We start from the raw sequence: 16,720 nt of genomic DNA on the forward strand, positions 1-16,720 counted from the left end.
TAGTTTTAATGATTTAAAATTATATAAATGATTATTAAATAATAAAATCAATTAAAAAATAGATTTGGGTAAATTTGATATTTTAAAACATTAACAAGGGTAAATATGATATTTAAAATTTAGTTCGGGCAATACAATATTTAATCGTTTAGTAAGGGTATATACGAAATTATCTTATATAAATAATAGGTTGGGTTGAGATTTTTGAACTCATTTAATTAAATGGGTTGGATTAGGATTTAAATTTTTAACTTGTTTACAACTAGCCAACTCTTTTAATACTTTTAAATATTTTTTTTTAATTTATATTCTTTAATATTATTTTTTAGTTGTTCATTATATTTTGATTATTTTTTATTTATAAAAAAACATAAGTTAGTAGCTGATACTGGAATTCAAGTTGGTAAAACTGATAGTCGAGTTACATAGAATTTAGAAATTAAACATTTATATTCATCTTTTATGATTGTAAACACTTATTTGTATTTGTGTTATGGCCTAATAAAGTTATTGTTGTATAATTTTCAAACATAAACAATTATTATAGCTTTTAAATTGTATGTAGGTTTATTTGATGGGTTATTTGATTTTTAAGGAGTTTTTTTTGTGAAACTTTAAACGGGTCAACCTGGGTTTAACTTATTAAGTAAATAGGTTGCATTGGAAAAACAATAAACATGTCAATCCGATTTCAACCCATTTACTAAAAAGGTTGGGTTGAGTTGTGAATTCTCAGCCTGTTTACTTAAACATGTTGGATTGGGTATAGATTTTCAATCCATTTAATTAAACACGTCAACCCATTTATAATTCAACCCAACCCATAGTCACTCTTACATCCATCAACACATTAAGCGGTTTAGTAGGTTTAAGGGAAAATGTGAATCTAGATACTTTAATTATTTTTTTATTCCATATATTTCTTTTTTGTTTAAAAGATTGGATTTTTTTTATATAAACTTAATATTTTGAACCAATTTACAATGTTTTCTCAAATTAATTTTTAGATTTAATTATATAATTTGTCTTTGGTTCAAGTGCTAAATTACGCATTCAGTCATTATTTTTAAAAATTAACTCAAATAAATACTTATATCGTTAAAAGTTGCTGGATTTGAGTTACTTATATTTAAAAAAGAAAAAACATAAAGGTCCTCCCTTTTTATCATTTGTCACTTTTTTCCTTTACCCTTGCAATTTTACCCCCCCCCCTCCCTTACTCTCACTCTCCTCCAAAATAGCTCCGGTGATTTATCACCTCTGGCGACTCTAGGAACCTCCGACGACTCCAGGAAACCTCCGACGACTCCAAGAAACCTTTGGTGACACCATCAAACCCTCACCAACTTCTTTATCTAAAGACTCCAACATCACTCTCTTTCCTCTCGTTTCTCTCTCTCTCTCTCTCTCTCTCTCTTTACATCTCTCTCATTTCTCTTCTTCTTAGGATTTCAATTTTCCGGTGAATCTTGACGAAAAAGGAAGAACATATTTTGTAACAACCGGTTTTCCCCTAGCAGTATAAACGATTGATTACATAAAATAGACGTTTTGATAGAAGACTATTTAGGACAGATAGTCTTGACAAAAGTCGTAGTAGTCGTAAAAGCGAGAGCTGTCACACCCCCGAACCAGGACGGCGGAAACGTCCGGGGGCGGATGAAGTCATTGTATAGTATCATAACAATTGAATATAAATGGACACATCAAGCCACACAACATACATTAAGAGATACAAACTTACATTATTACATAGTGTATTTGTTCAAAGTCTACACAACATTAACTGAAAAGTAACAATCTCAAAGTGCAACAAAAATCCAGTTCCCGATGACTTAAGTACTTGCTTACTGGTTACCTGAGAATACAAGTCATTTTGAAAATCGTCAACAATGAATGTTGGTGAGTTCATAAGCATTTTTGTATGAAAACGATTTGTATCTGTTTTGTTTTGAAAGGTATGTATGTTTCCAGAAAATCCGATATTTTCTATAATAGTGAATTGTATGTCTTATACCAAAGACAGAAAATGTATGTATGCATGTTTCTTTGTATGTTCGCAGAAAATCTAATATTTTCTAATGTATGAAAATATGTAGTCTTAAACGCTAAGACCGGAATAGTATACTGAAAAATAGTAAGTAGTTTTATATTTTATAAAACCAGTGGTGTGTGAGCTTTTCGTAAACCGAGATAGTATTGTTAATCCCAATGTGAGTCATTATAACCATGCTTGATATGACTGTATTCCTGTTACGACGTTCTTCAGGCATCGGAAATAGGTAAAATACTTGTCACCCTAGACTGGCCTCGTCTAGCTGTAGCGAACAGCTCAGGTGTGGGGGTGTCAATCCCCGTATAGATCTATACACAACTACCTCGCTCACCCTCCAAGAGACTCTGGTTATAATTACAGGACTTAGAGTGTACGCTAGGTAGGTACGGTGAAGATAGTGTCTCACTAGAGCATTAATGGATTTATGCGAACTTCGACTCCCTTTTATTATATAATGAAATGACTTCACTAGTGTAAATTCGTGAGAGGCGTTTTATGACACACATTTTATAGGTTTCATGACGTGCAGTTTATGACACGCGTTTTAACAATTTCATGATACACGTTTTATGACATGTTTTCTGTGACACGCAAATTATTCTGTCAACAGTTTGTCTTGAAATCTCTTTTGCGAAAACTAATTTATAAAACTTTATATAAGTAGTTAATAATAGTTATGTCTAGTAGTAAACATAACATTGTTTTCTTGGGTTTTTACACCATCCAAAAATAGTGATGAAAAGTCTACGATTATTTTACTAATAAAATTATTTGTAAAAGAAAAATATCAAACACTGTAGTTTTGTTTAACACCTTTTTATCGGTTGTTAAATTTGTAACACAAAATAGTTTTATTTTGGGTCAACTCTAGTCATTCATGAATTTTATGCAACAAAATGATAGCAAACACATGTGTCAAAGTTTTTATGTAGTTAACAAATGATGTTTATCTTTTTATACAAGAATATGTTCCATGTTCATCATATAATCATAGTGCATGAAATTGTCCAATGGACAAACGCATTTTTTTTACTTGTAACAAGTTTATAAAACATGATTTTTATGTGTGTAAGCATGAAGGTTTCAACATCAAATGCACAAATCATTCCATAAACAAGTTGGTGCATGGAAATATCCAATGGGTAAACGAAACATGAATTGTATCCCCCCCCCGAAAAGCATGAAAAACACGAAAAACATGGGGGGGGGGTATAAAGCTCACCTTGAAGAGCTTAGAATTGTACACACTTAAAGAGCAAATGAGGGCGATGTCGAGCCTAGAATTGTACACACTTGAAGGAAGCAAATGAGGGAGATGTCGAGCCTAGAATTGTACACACTTGAAGAGCTTCTCGAAAATCAAGTGTTCCAAAGAACTACACACGAAAATGTGTGTGTAAAGGTGGAGTTTTAGTTTAAAGAAGTATGAAAACACTAGAGGTTTACAAGAATACTTACCAATTTTATGAGTTTCTTGAAGAAAAATACCCTTGAGGATGGCACACGAAAATTTGAGAGGGAAAATGAGAGAAACTTGTGAGTGAGATGAGTGAAGAAGTGTTTGGTGTGTGTGTGTGTGTGTGCATCTTCAGCCGATCTTAAGAAGAGGGAGAGAAAAAGTTGGCTTGGTTGCATGGTAAACAATGTGGTGTATGGTGTGGGTGTATGGAAGGTAAAAGCATGCATGTGGTGGTTGTTTGTTGGTTAAGAGGGTGTAAAGCACTTAGGTGGCACTCCTTTTGTGTAATTTCATTCTCTTTTTTTTGTTTGGCTTATGCCAAAATCGGTTTTCTTAATTTAGGGGAGGGTTTTTCGGTTTTAGGGTGGCCAAAAACAACCCTCCATGAGGTTTACGGTCCTTGTGATGTGGGCTTTCGGTTTCACTATGGCCCAAATAAAAGAGTTTTTGGTTTTTGAGTGTGTATGGGCTTTTGGGCTTAATTTCGCCCAATAAAGGGGTTTTCGGTCCAATAACGCCCAAAGGAAAAAGGGTTTTCAGCCTAGGGTATTTGGGCCGAGAACTCCTAATCACAAGCCTAACAATTGTTTTTGCTTAGCTATTAGATTAAACTTGGGCTTATAAGAGGATGCTACGACTTGATTCTTAGTGTATGCACATATGTATTCATATAACCTTGTTGTTTTGAATTTAAATAGCTTAATGAAATAAGGTTACATAGAGGATTTTTCTGTACATGAATCACAATCTCAACCCTAAATTTGCCAGTTGTGACATCATCCCCCCGTTAGAGGGAATTTTGTCCTGAAATTCGTTCTAAAGTAGCTCTCAAGAACTAGGGAAGAGATGTGGCTACTTCTGCATCATCTGGTCTTTGCATTCCCAGGTGAACTCAGGTCCTCGTTTGGCACTCCATCGGACCTTCACAATGGGGATGCGACTTTGTTTTGTTCGTTTCACCTCCCCGTCCATAATTTCAATAGGTTCCTCAACGAAATGGAGGTTCTTATTTATTTCAATCTCATCAAGCGGGATAATGAGAGTTTCGTTAGATAGGCATTTCTTCAGATTTGACACATGAAAAACAGGGTGTACATTGTTGAGTTCTGGTGGTAACTGGAGTTTATAAGCCACCGGACCGATCCTGGCAAGGATCTCATATGGTCCGATGTATCTTGGGTTTAATTTACCACGCTTCCCAAAGCGTATCATCCCTTTCCAAGGAGAGACTTTTAGCAATACACGATCACCCACTTGAAATTCCAGAGGCTTTCGTCTTTTATCCGCGTAGCTCTTTTGTCTGTCCCTGGATGCTTTTAGTCGTTCCCTAATCTGGACGATCATCTCAGTTGTTTCTCTGATGATTTCAGGACCGGTTAGAGTGTTGTTGGGTATCAGTCCCTTCGCCAGTTGTGTGTCTCCCACCTCAGCCTAACAGAGAGGTGATCTGCATTTTCGTCCACATGGGGCCTCAAAGGGAGCGACCTTGATGCTTGTGTAATAGCTATTATTGTAGGAGAATTTAATCAGTGGAACGATAATATCTTGTATTCTTGAAACCGAGATGTGTGAGTTGTATCTTGCGAATCGGTTACACATTGATAATATGTAAACGTACCCGTAACTTGGTGTTATAAAACATATTGTTGTGTGTGATTTGGTGAGTGAGTGCAAGCAAGCATTGAGTCGAAGTTTATCTGTTCCTTTTACCAAAAGTGGGATAAAAGCGATATCTGTGGGCCCCTCGATGATTTAGTGATGACAAATGTAAATGCTCGGTCGGGCTAGGGCTAATTTGATTTGTTCAATTTGTCAGTCGTCGTAAATCGGAAATCGGGAAACAACACATAGATTGAGAGAATGATTTCAATCCATGTCTCACGTCTATACGATATCTAGAATGGAGGAATATATGATCCCTTATCTAAAGGACAGGTTACTGATAAGATTAGAGTTCAACAGCGTCTTTGAGAGCTACGATTGCTAATCGGATTGTACTTGCATTTATGGTTACTAGACTTATCCAAGTGGGAGACTGTTGGATTAGTGTCTAAGCCTGTAACCATATTTGGTAAGTACTTGACCCGGTTGTGGGTGGTCCTTTTGGGTTGCCTTCACCAAAGCAACTTGACTGGAGAAATAATAGAGAAAGAGGTTATTATGGTTTATTAATATATTATATGAATAATATATTAAAGGACAAATTATATTTATTTAGTTAACATTGGTCAAGAATTAATTAAGAATTAATTTTGTGATTAAAAGAAGTTAACTAAACTAGGGGGGCTGAAGTGTAATTATGTGATAGTTGCAAAGTAGGGTAATGGATGCCCTATAGGATAGGGTGGACGAATTCAAGGGGATAAGGCCTTAGAATTCGTCCATGATAAGGTTTCTAGGGTTATCCTTTGGGCTGCTTGGTGGGCAAGCAACCATATAAGGATAAGGACTGAAACCCTAATCCCTAAACCTATATAAACACCCCTTGGCATATGAAATTCGTCTATGACTTGATTCATAGGGTTCCTAGAGCTGAATTTCATACCTCCCCTCTCTCTCTCTCTCTCTCTCTCTCTCTCTCTCTTACCTCTAATGGGTCACAAACACCAAGAGCAACCTTGATGCTTCATGGATTTTATCACGAGCGATTGGTGAGACGATAAGATCTTGTATTCTTGAAACCGAGATGTGTGAGTTGTATCTTGCAAATCGGTTACACATTGATAATATGTAAACGCACCAGTAACTTGGTGTTATAAAACATAATGTTGTGTGTGATTTGGTGAGTGAGTGCAAGCAAGCATTGAGTCGAAGTTTATCCGTTCCTTTTACCCAAAGTGGGATAAAAGCGATATCTGTGGGCCCCTCGATGATTTAGTGATGACAAATGTAAATGCTCGGTCGGGCTAGGGCTAATTTGATTTGTTCAATTTGTCAGTCGTCGTAAATCGGAAATCGGGAAACAACACATAGATTGAGAGAATGATTTCAATCCATGTCTCACGTCTATACGATATCTAAAATGGAGGAATATATGATCCCTTATCTAAAGGACAGGTTACTGATAAGATCAGAGTTCAACAGCGTCTTTGAGAGCTACGATTGCTAATCGGATTGTACTTGCATTTATGGTTACTAGACTTATCCAAGTGGGAGACTGTTGGATTAGTGTCTAAGCCTGTAACCATATTTGGTAAGTACTTGACCTGGTTGTGCATGGTCCTTTTGGGTTGCCTTCACCAAAGCAACTTGACTGGAGAAATAATAGAGAAAGAGGTTATTATGGTTTATTAATATATTATATGAATAATATATTAAAGGAGAAATCATATTTATTTAGTTAACATTGGTCAAGAATTAATTAAGAATTAATTTTGTGATTAAAAGAAGTTAACTAAACTAGGGGGGCTGAAGTGTAATTATGTGATAGTTGCAAAGTAGGGTAATGGATGCCCTATAGGATAGGGTGGACGAATTCAAGGGGATAAGGCCTTAGAATTCGTCCATGATAAGGTTTCTAGGGTTATCCTTTGGGCTGCTTGGTGGGCAAGCAACCAGATAAGGATAAGGACTGAAACCCTAATCCCTAAACCTATATAAACACCCCTTGGCATATGAAATTCGTCTATGACTTGATTCATAGGGTTCCTAGAGCTGAATTTCATACCTCCCCTCTCTCTCTCTCTCTCTCTCTCTCTCTCTCTCTTACCTCTAATGGCTCACAAACACCAAGAGCAAATGGAGAGGCAAGAGAGAGAGAGAGAGGGGAGGTATGAAATTCAGCTCTAGGAACCCTATGAATCAAGTCATAGACGAATTTCATATGCCAAGGGGTGTTTATATAGGTTTAGGGATTAGGGTTTCAGTTCTTATCCTTATCTGGTTGCTTGCCCACCAAGCAGCCCAAAGGATAACCCTAGAAACCTTATCATGGACGAATTCTAAGCCCTTATCCCCTTGAATTCGTGCACCCTATCCTATAGGGCATCCATTGCCCTACTTTGCAACTATCACATAATTACCGTTCAACCCCCTAGTTTAGTTAACTTCTTTTAATCACAAAATTAATTCTTAATTAATTCTTGACCAATGTTAACTAAATAAATATGATTTCTCCTTTAATATATTATTCATATAATATATTAATAAACCATAATAACCTCTTTCTCTAATATTTCTCCAGTCAAGTTGCTTTGGTGAAGGCAACCCAAAAGGACCATGCACAACCAGATCAAGTACTTACCAAATATGGTTACAGGCTTAGACACTAATCCAACAGTCTCCCACTTGGATAAGTCTAGTAACCATAAATGCAAGTACAATCCGATTAGCAATCGTAGATCTCAAAGACGCTGTTGAACTCTGATCTTATCAGTAACCTGTCCTTTAGATAAGGGATCATATATTCCTCCATTCTAGATATCGTATAGACGTGAGACATGGATTGAAATCATTCTCTCAATCTATGTGTTGTTTCCCGATTTCCGATTTACGACGACTGGCTAATTGAACAAATCAAATTAGCCCTAGCCCGACCGAGCATTTACATTTGTCATCACTAAATCATCGAGGGGCGCACAGATATCGCTTTTATCCCACTTTGGGTAAAAGGAACGGATAAACTTCGACTCAATGCTTGCTTGCACTCACTCACCAAATCACACACAATAATATGTTTTATAACACCAAGTTACTGGTGCGTTTACATATTATCAATGTGTAACCGATTCGCAAGATACAACTCACACATCTCGGTTTCAAGAATACAAGATATTATCGTCTCACCAATCGCTCGTGATAAAATCCATGAAGCGATCCAAGTGAGCGTGGGTTTAATCCAATGCTCAAAATCATATTCATAAGCACTCATGAACATTGCAGCAAACCTTTTCTATGTCTAATACACTTTAGACAATCTACAAAACAATTCACGACAATCTTCTTTCATACCTACTCCCAAAGTATGAGTGACTGTGGAACATTCAAATAATTCGATTATTCTGAAATAATTTAATTGTTCAGGAAGTCAAAACATGCAAATTGAAACACAAGAATAATACTAATCCTATATGGCCCCAAACTTTTGAGTATAAATAAAACATCTTTTATTTATCACCATATTGATTACTCATTATTTGTTGTTTCGGGTAATCAACTTATTACTTGAATTATAACTATAGTTGTCCCATGCTCTTAGCACGCACACTATGTTTTCCTATGGTCCTAACTTTGTGAAATAGATTAATTGATCACATTTTCAATCATACTCATTTCACAACTCCCAATCCTTATCACAAGTGTAAGAATATCAAATTCGTGCCACTTATAGAATATGTTATATTCTAACGTTTTATGCAACGATCCTTTCGTAATGTCACTGCACTAAAGTCACAAAGACTATTGCCAATGAAATTACAAAGTCCTCTATTGGAGATTGTTGCAATACAATTCCATAGATACGAAGTCTCATATTCAAGGTACATTCCTTTGAATATCCGTCTGCATAAAAGTTTCTAATCTAGACATATAGATTCTTAACGTCCAACTCCCAATATAGAAACATTTCCACATTTGCCATATGACAACTCATTATCAAATCTTGTAATAATAATGTTAGTATGGTCCATCCACTACTATACTTCCAACTATTCACAAGCAACCAATCCTTGGCGAACCTTAGATTGTCCTTTGATAGTTGTTTAATAAACTTAGTCATGTCCGATTCTAGTCCTTTTTCCCTCTTAATGCTCTAGGCATTTGGAAAATTTTAGAACGGTCAATTATTACAGCATATGTGATTGATCCTATACTCGAAGCATATGGAACACGAAGCATAATAAAGACGTGATACTTTATCAGTCTTTCGCCATAATATTTCTATTTGGCATGTTCTCAAAACTCGAATTAAGAAAAGGGATGTCGTAATCATAATCGAATTTTGAGAATGCAATTCATATACTTGACTAAATTTGATTAAAATTTCTCGATCTAATCTCTTAGATTTCGAAACAAAGTACAATATTCTCTCCCTTAATTATAGCAAAACAACTTTTCAACCCTTGCAACTTTGCAAATTAAAACACTTGTTTTCTATAATTAATATTGCTAACTTGCAACTTACCATAATTATCATGCTCCCACTAACATGATGATTATATTCATACCAGCATAACACTTATGCTCCCACTAGCTTTGACATGTATTCAGAAAACAGTTGAATTTCTAGAAAACAATGCTTATTGAGTTTCTTAAGTTCATATTTCTAATACTAACATGCTTTGATAAGACTTTATCTAAGCTTCTCAACCTCATACACCTTTTCTTAGATAACTCATGTGTGTGTCTAAACGATTCTAGAACTTATAGCAATAAGTCTAAAATGTTCAGACCCATTTGCCATTTCCCACAATTCGAACTATGAAGAGGGATGCCGTAATCATAGTTGAATTTGAGAAATCCAAATTACACAATGCTATCTTCAAAATCTTTCTTAGTGAAAGCGTTTCCTCACAATTATTTTCATGAAGGAGAGAAACCTTATGACACTTAGATTTTATGGTGTATACGTTCCTATCCATGTGTATTTGTCAGAACCATAATCATAAGATAACGTTTGTGACAAATCCAAATTCTTATGGAGAGAACTTGTTCATTCTTGATTTCTTGCCATCAAGGGTCCCACCATTGCTTCTAAGTTATTGAGCAGCTCACCCCTATCTTTCAATGTACTTTCCATTGATCAAGGTGCCTTGCCCCTATGCAATCCATTGAGAACTCATAGAACTCACATGCATAGTTGACTAAACTGGAATGGCACAGAAAGAAGTATATGTCAGCACGATAGGTTACGAACCTCAAGTCGTGTGCTAGTGTTTAATAATAGGTTTACTCTTGATTAGTTCTTGAACCTATTCAAGATCATTTAGACTCCCACTGACCTCTTGACATACAAGATTCTCTTGTCAAGAAACATTCCTTGATAAAACAAATATTTAAGAGTTAGTGTGTGTCTTTATCAAGACAAAACCTATACACAATTTGGTACTAGTTGGTCTTTGTCTTATTCTAGACATCACAACTCACCAAAATGTGAAAAAAAAAATAAGAACATTCCTACTTAAGATTTTATCACTCAAGTCACAATCTTGGAGTTTGACTCTAAGACTTGATCTTGGAACGAAGTACGATTCATCTTATTGACTTAACCCATTTTGACAATTCCCGACTCCTCTTCTTATCCATACTAGCGCACTAAGGTCTCCTTAGAGGATGAATTGTAATACGGTTCTTAAGATGATCATAAAACATGATACAAAAGTACTCTCCCTTCTTCTTAGATTGGAGAAACTTTTATCTTTCTGCCTAATTGATTTTTCTTATTTGTTCTGCCATTCATTGAAACTTTTCAATGATTTAGAATTACACTTAATCTTGTAAGCATAATCACGTTTACTAGACTTTTAGTAAATCATGACGAATAATCTTGTTGTTATTTATGGTGGACTTGACTAGTGCACAACATTGTGAACTCGATCTCCTAATCCTTCACTTGACTCTTTGTCAAGGAATTAGCCTTAAATTTCTAAGTACCAAGATTTCCATACATCACATGATTCAAATCATATGATTCCGTGCTTCTGTCCAATTGAAACTTGGGCGATGGGAATTTTTCCTTACTTAGAAAATTACGACACATAAATAACATAACTAAGAATCACATCCACTTAATATTGCTTATAATAGAAACACACAAACATCAATTTTCACAATTGCCATTACAAGGAAATATAAATAAGACAAAATCAAAATTTATATTATTGCGGAAAAATATATATCCTTACAATGTAAATAAAAACTATGCTATTACATATTCCTAAGCAATCTACCATAACTCTAAGCAGCAGCTCAAAAATCCGATCATCGAATCCATGCGATCGTAATCCATTTCTTCACGATCAGACCCAACTCGCTCCTTCCTTTAAGCTTCCTTTCTTTTCTTCGATCCTTCAAAACATCGAAATGTAATCTTATCACATCATGTATTAAGAATATCCAAATAGGAACTTAATGGAGTTAGATAGTGGATTTTACCTAAAGCAAAGTCATACTTCTTGACTCTCCCATCTCTTAGATCTCTTAGGTAGTGAGGGTAGCTTCGTAACCAATGCCCCTTCTTTTGGCAGTATAAACACATGGATTCTTCTGGAATGGTACACGGGACTATCTCAGACTCAACCTTTCTCTTCCGCAGAGAAAACCTTTCTGGACTTCCAATGTTGCCATTGCCCATAGAAGGTTGGGATATTGATTTATCAGAAAAAATTTGCTCCACCAGTGCGCCAAATCATTTCTGATTCAGCAGCAATAAGCAAATAAGTCAAATCAATGAGGGTCACGTCGTGGTACATCATATAGTACTCTCTAACGAACTTACCATATGATTTGGGAAGTGATTGAAGAACCAAGTCAACAACCAACTTCCTTAAGACATTGACACTCAACATCCTTAACCTGTCAGTGTGTGACTTCATCCTTAAGACGTGTGCACACACAGACTTTCCATCTTTGTGTCTTATTGCCAATAGGGTTTCAGTGACCTTGAACTTTTTAAGTCTTCGAACACGTGGGTCAAGGAGAATTATTGGAGGAGGTGGAGGAAATGAAGCATGATTTCCATTTCCACAATCCAATCGTGGAACATCATCTTCACATGGAAAACCTTTTTCCAATGGATTTAGGAAGACCATAGTTGTCAGACTTTGACATCTACAAACGGGAGAAATTTCAAGTTTAGTTGATTGAGTCCTTCATAAAACACCCAAATGAGATATTAAGGCTAGGATCCAACACAACATCCTACAAATTGGAAGAGGGATGCCGTAATCCAACTTGCAGAACATTTGAAGGTACGTGAATGAGGATTCACTAATTTTCCACCATGAAAAACGAAAGGAAATTTAAGTTTTAAATGTATTGAAAACTCCTAGATCTTTTGAGATTCATTGAACTATTCAATGGCATGTTTAAATCTCGATATTCCCCTCGATTTGTGACTGGGATGTCGAGGATCACAAAACAGGGTGTGAATAACCATGCAAATATACATGGTGCCCCCAATGTTACAGTCACCTATTCGATGTGCCGGTTAACCACACACGCTCCATCAAACTATGACAACCATCGAGTCACCCTTTGCCACCTTTGCATAGAACCCAATTAGTGTGCCGGTTAACCACATACGCTCCACTAACGTCTTAGCAAGGGTAAAAAGTGTAATTTCATGGAATTACATCAATTCACTTTTACCTAAAGTAACTAAGATTGGGAATTTTGTAAAACATTTAGCTACTTTATTTTTTTTCATTATACTTTTAATGAGGAGAGTGTTTGCCCTATCCTACCCGTTCGGCTAACGACCCTCCACCAATCAAGGAAGCGGTGGGTGAGAGTGGACACCTATTAAACGGCCATTTTATAGGCCATAACCTTATACCCCCCTTATAGATCGGCTTCGTGAATGAGGCATACTAACGGTAAGACTAGCATTTAAGTTATACATATAATATTAGACTTTTAATGTTATACATAGTATAAGGGTGTATTTTACACTTTTAAAATACTATGTGGTTTAATTTTATAAATTACACTTGTAATTTAATCAAATATAAACCAAATGATGATGGATTTATTAACTTTCTTTTAATTATACTTTTAATTAACTTAATAAAACCAAAAGGGTGAAATTTGAACTTTTCAAAACTAGGGTCTTAGAATTTAACATTTTAAAATTAAACTTTTAATCAAAATTTAAATTCCAAAACTTGAGGGCAAGTTTTGAAACTTTTCAAAACATAAGCAAGAACATTCTAGATCAAATTACAAATAATAATAATTAACCAATTAATTAGTAATTATCTAAATATGACCTAATTCAATTTCTTGCAAGATAATCTATCAAATAATTCAAATAAATCAAGTTTATCACATAAGGCAATGATTATCTAATTAATTTGACAATTATCTTCTATTTTGGTAAGGATATCTTTTTAAATTAAACAATTAATTTAACCTAATCCCTTAAATCCCCTAAAATTCAAAATTATGGGATGGGATAATTCAAAATGTTTAATTACCAAATTTAAACACTTAAAAGATAATTACAAGATATGGCATTTATCCAAATCCCTAAAAAATAGGATCTTATCTTGGGGAAGGAGGCAAATTTCGAAATTCAAGGGTTGGATAACCCTAGAATTTGAAAACTTGGAGGCTAAGGAAAGGGTTTGGGAAACCCTAACCAATTTCGAAATCTTGGAGGCTAAGGAAAGGGTTTGGGAAACCCTAACCAGATTTCGTAAATCAGGGTTCAAGAACCCTAATTTCGAAAATTCATGCCTCCTAGGGTTTATTGGCCATAAACCCTAATTTGTCAAGTTCATACATTTGTATAGAAAACTAATTGAAAACAAAACCAATGTCTCTGATACCACTAATGGGTTTTACACAAACAATCCTATGTGTGCATGCAACCCTAGAGTTGGATCTATGTTATCATTATCAGTTATACAACATTATGAACACATAAAGAAACCTTGCATGCTTCTAGTAATTTCGAAAATCACAAAGAAGGATGAAATACATACCTCTTGTTGTTATATTGTAATAACAACTTGAATCTTGAATCTTCTTGTCTTTGAAAGCAAGTACCACAAGTGTAGTACCTCTAATGGCTCACAAACACCAAGAGCAAATGGAGAGGTAAGAGAGAGAGAGAGGGGAGGTATGAAATTCGGCTCTAGGAACCCTATGAATCAAGTCATAGACGAATTTCATATGCCAAGGGGTGTTTATATAGGTTTAGGGATTAGGGTTTCAGTCCTTATCCTTATCTGGTTGCTTGCCCACCAAGCGGCCCAAAGGATAACCCTAGAAACCTTATCATGGACGAATTCTAAGGCCTTATCCCCTTGAATTCGTCCACCCTATCCTATAGGGCATCCATTGCCCTACTTTGCAACTATCACATAATTACAGTTCAGCCACCTAGTTTAGTTAACTTCTTTTAATCACAAAATTAATTCTTAATTAATTCTTGACCAATGTTAACTAAATAAATATGATTTCTCCTTTAATATATTATTCATATAATATATTAATAAACCATAATAACCTCTTTCTCTATTATTTCTCCAGTCAAGTTGTTTTGGTGAAGGCAACCTAAAAGGACCATGCACAACCGGGTCAAGTACTTACTAAATATAGTTACATGCTTAGACACTAATCCAACAACTGGCACACCGTGAAATCTCACAATCTCTTTTATATAGGTCCTGGTTAACTTCTCCATTTTATCGGTTTCCTTTATTGGCAGGAAGTAGGCAGATTTGGTTAATTGGTCGACGATTACCCAAATAGTGTCAAGTCCACCCGCTGACTTGGGAAACTTGGTTATGAAATCCATTTTTATCCATTCCCAATTCCACTCGGGTATTTCTGGCTGCTGCAATAGACCCGAGGGCTTCTGATATCCTACCTTTACTTTGGCGCGCATTAAGCACTTGCTTACATAGTTAGCAATTTCGGCTTTCATATTCGGCCACCAATAATGTTGTTTGAGATCCAGGTACATTGTATCCGAACCTGGGTGGACATAGTACTTTGTCTTGTGGGCTTCATTCATAACCACATCTCTAAACCCACCAAATTTTAGGGTCCATATTCGGTCCATGAGGTAGTAGGCTCCGTCCTCTTTGACCATAAGATTCTTGTCCATCCTACGCAAGGCTTCATTTGCAATGTTTTTCGGCTTAAAGGCTTCTATTTGAGCCTCTTTGATTTGTGAATACAAGTGGGAATGGATGGTCATTGTTAGTGTTCTTACTCGGCGACCCGACTACTCTTTCTGGCTTAGGGCATCTGCTACCACATTGGATTTGCCCGGATAGTACCGGATCTCGCACTCGTAATCGTTCAGCAACTCGACCCATCGCCGCTGCCTCATATTTAAATCTTCCTGGTTTAGGATATGTTGGAGGCTTTTGTGATCCGTGAAAATGGTGCACTTTGTACCAAAGAGGTAGTGCCTCCAAATCTTTAGTGCACACACAACTTCTCCTAACTCCAAGTCATGTATGGTGTAGTTCACCTCATGGTTCTTTATTTGCCTTGAAGCGTAGACTATGACCTTTCTGTTGGATAAGGTTTCTAATTCCATAACTATATTTGGTATGTACTTGACCCGATTTGGCATGGTCCATTTGGGTTGAATGACATCTATACATTTGGATAGACTTTTGTGAGAAGAAGATATTTATGGTTTATTAATATATTATAAGTTCTAATATATTAATATGAATTATTTAATTAGTATTGATCAAGAATTAATTTGGAATTAGTTTTGTGATCAAAAGAGACTAATTAAATAAATGGGGATTGATTTGGTAAATCATTCATTCTTATGTAGTGGGCATATGGTCCATAGTTATTCATGATGGGCTAAACCCATGTGGTTACCCATGGATTCTAGTGAGGGCTAGCCGGTTTTGGTGCATATCAATCTTCTCTCAAGTTATTCCAAGTGTTGGTGGTGTTGTGTGAAGCATTTGAGGCATCACATTTGGGGTGCTAGGCTCACAAGGTCTTAAGGAATCCAAGCTACAAGAAATGTATGTCATTCTACTAGTTTTTATATTACATATACCCCAATTGTATGCTAGTTAGGATGAAACCTTGGAAAAATCAAAGTTTGCATGTATAATAGAGAAAACATAGATCCAAGGTTTCTAGGGTTGCATGTACACCATAGGAGTGTTAGAATGCTCAAAACCCATGAGTGGTATCAGAGCCTAGGCTTGTTTTCAATTATACATGATGCAAATTGTTGAAAAAATCGATTTTCTGCTCACTGTTCAGTGAACTCGCCGAGTCCATTGGGGGGACTTGACGAGTCCATGTGAAAATTCACCCTACTCGACGAGTAGGTTCTAGTACTCGACAAGTACGAGGCCCTGAGTGAAGAATTTCGAGTTTTATTACTGGAATTGGACTAGGATCATTACCCTAAGCTATTTTTAGATTGTTAAACCTATTTTTGACGTGGTAATGATTGTGATAATCCAATTTCAAAGGTAATTGTCAAAGTTTCAAGTTTTATATTAAGTTCATATGATTCTTGAAAATTGTTGATATGAATTATGCATGCTTAT

The sequence above is a fragment of the Lactuca virosa genome, chromosome 2, assembly GCF_052849685.1.
Source record: "Lactuca virosa cultivar CGN04683 chromosome 2, Lactuca_virosa_CGN04683_v6, whole genome shotgun sequence".
In the NCBI taxonomy this organism is placed as follows: Eukaryota; Viridiplantae; Streptophyta; class Magnoliopsida; order Asterales; family Asteraceae; genus Lactuca; species Lactuca virosa.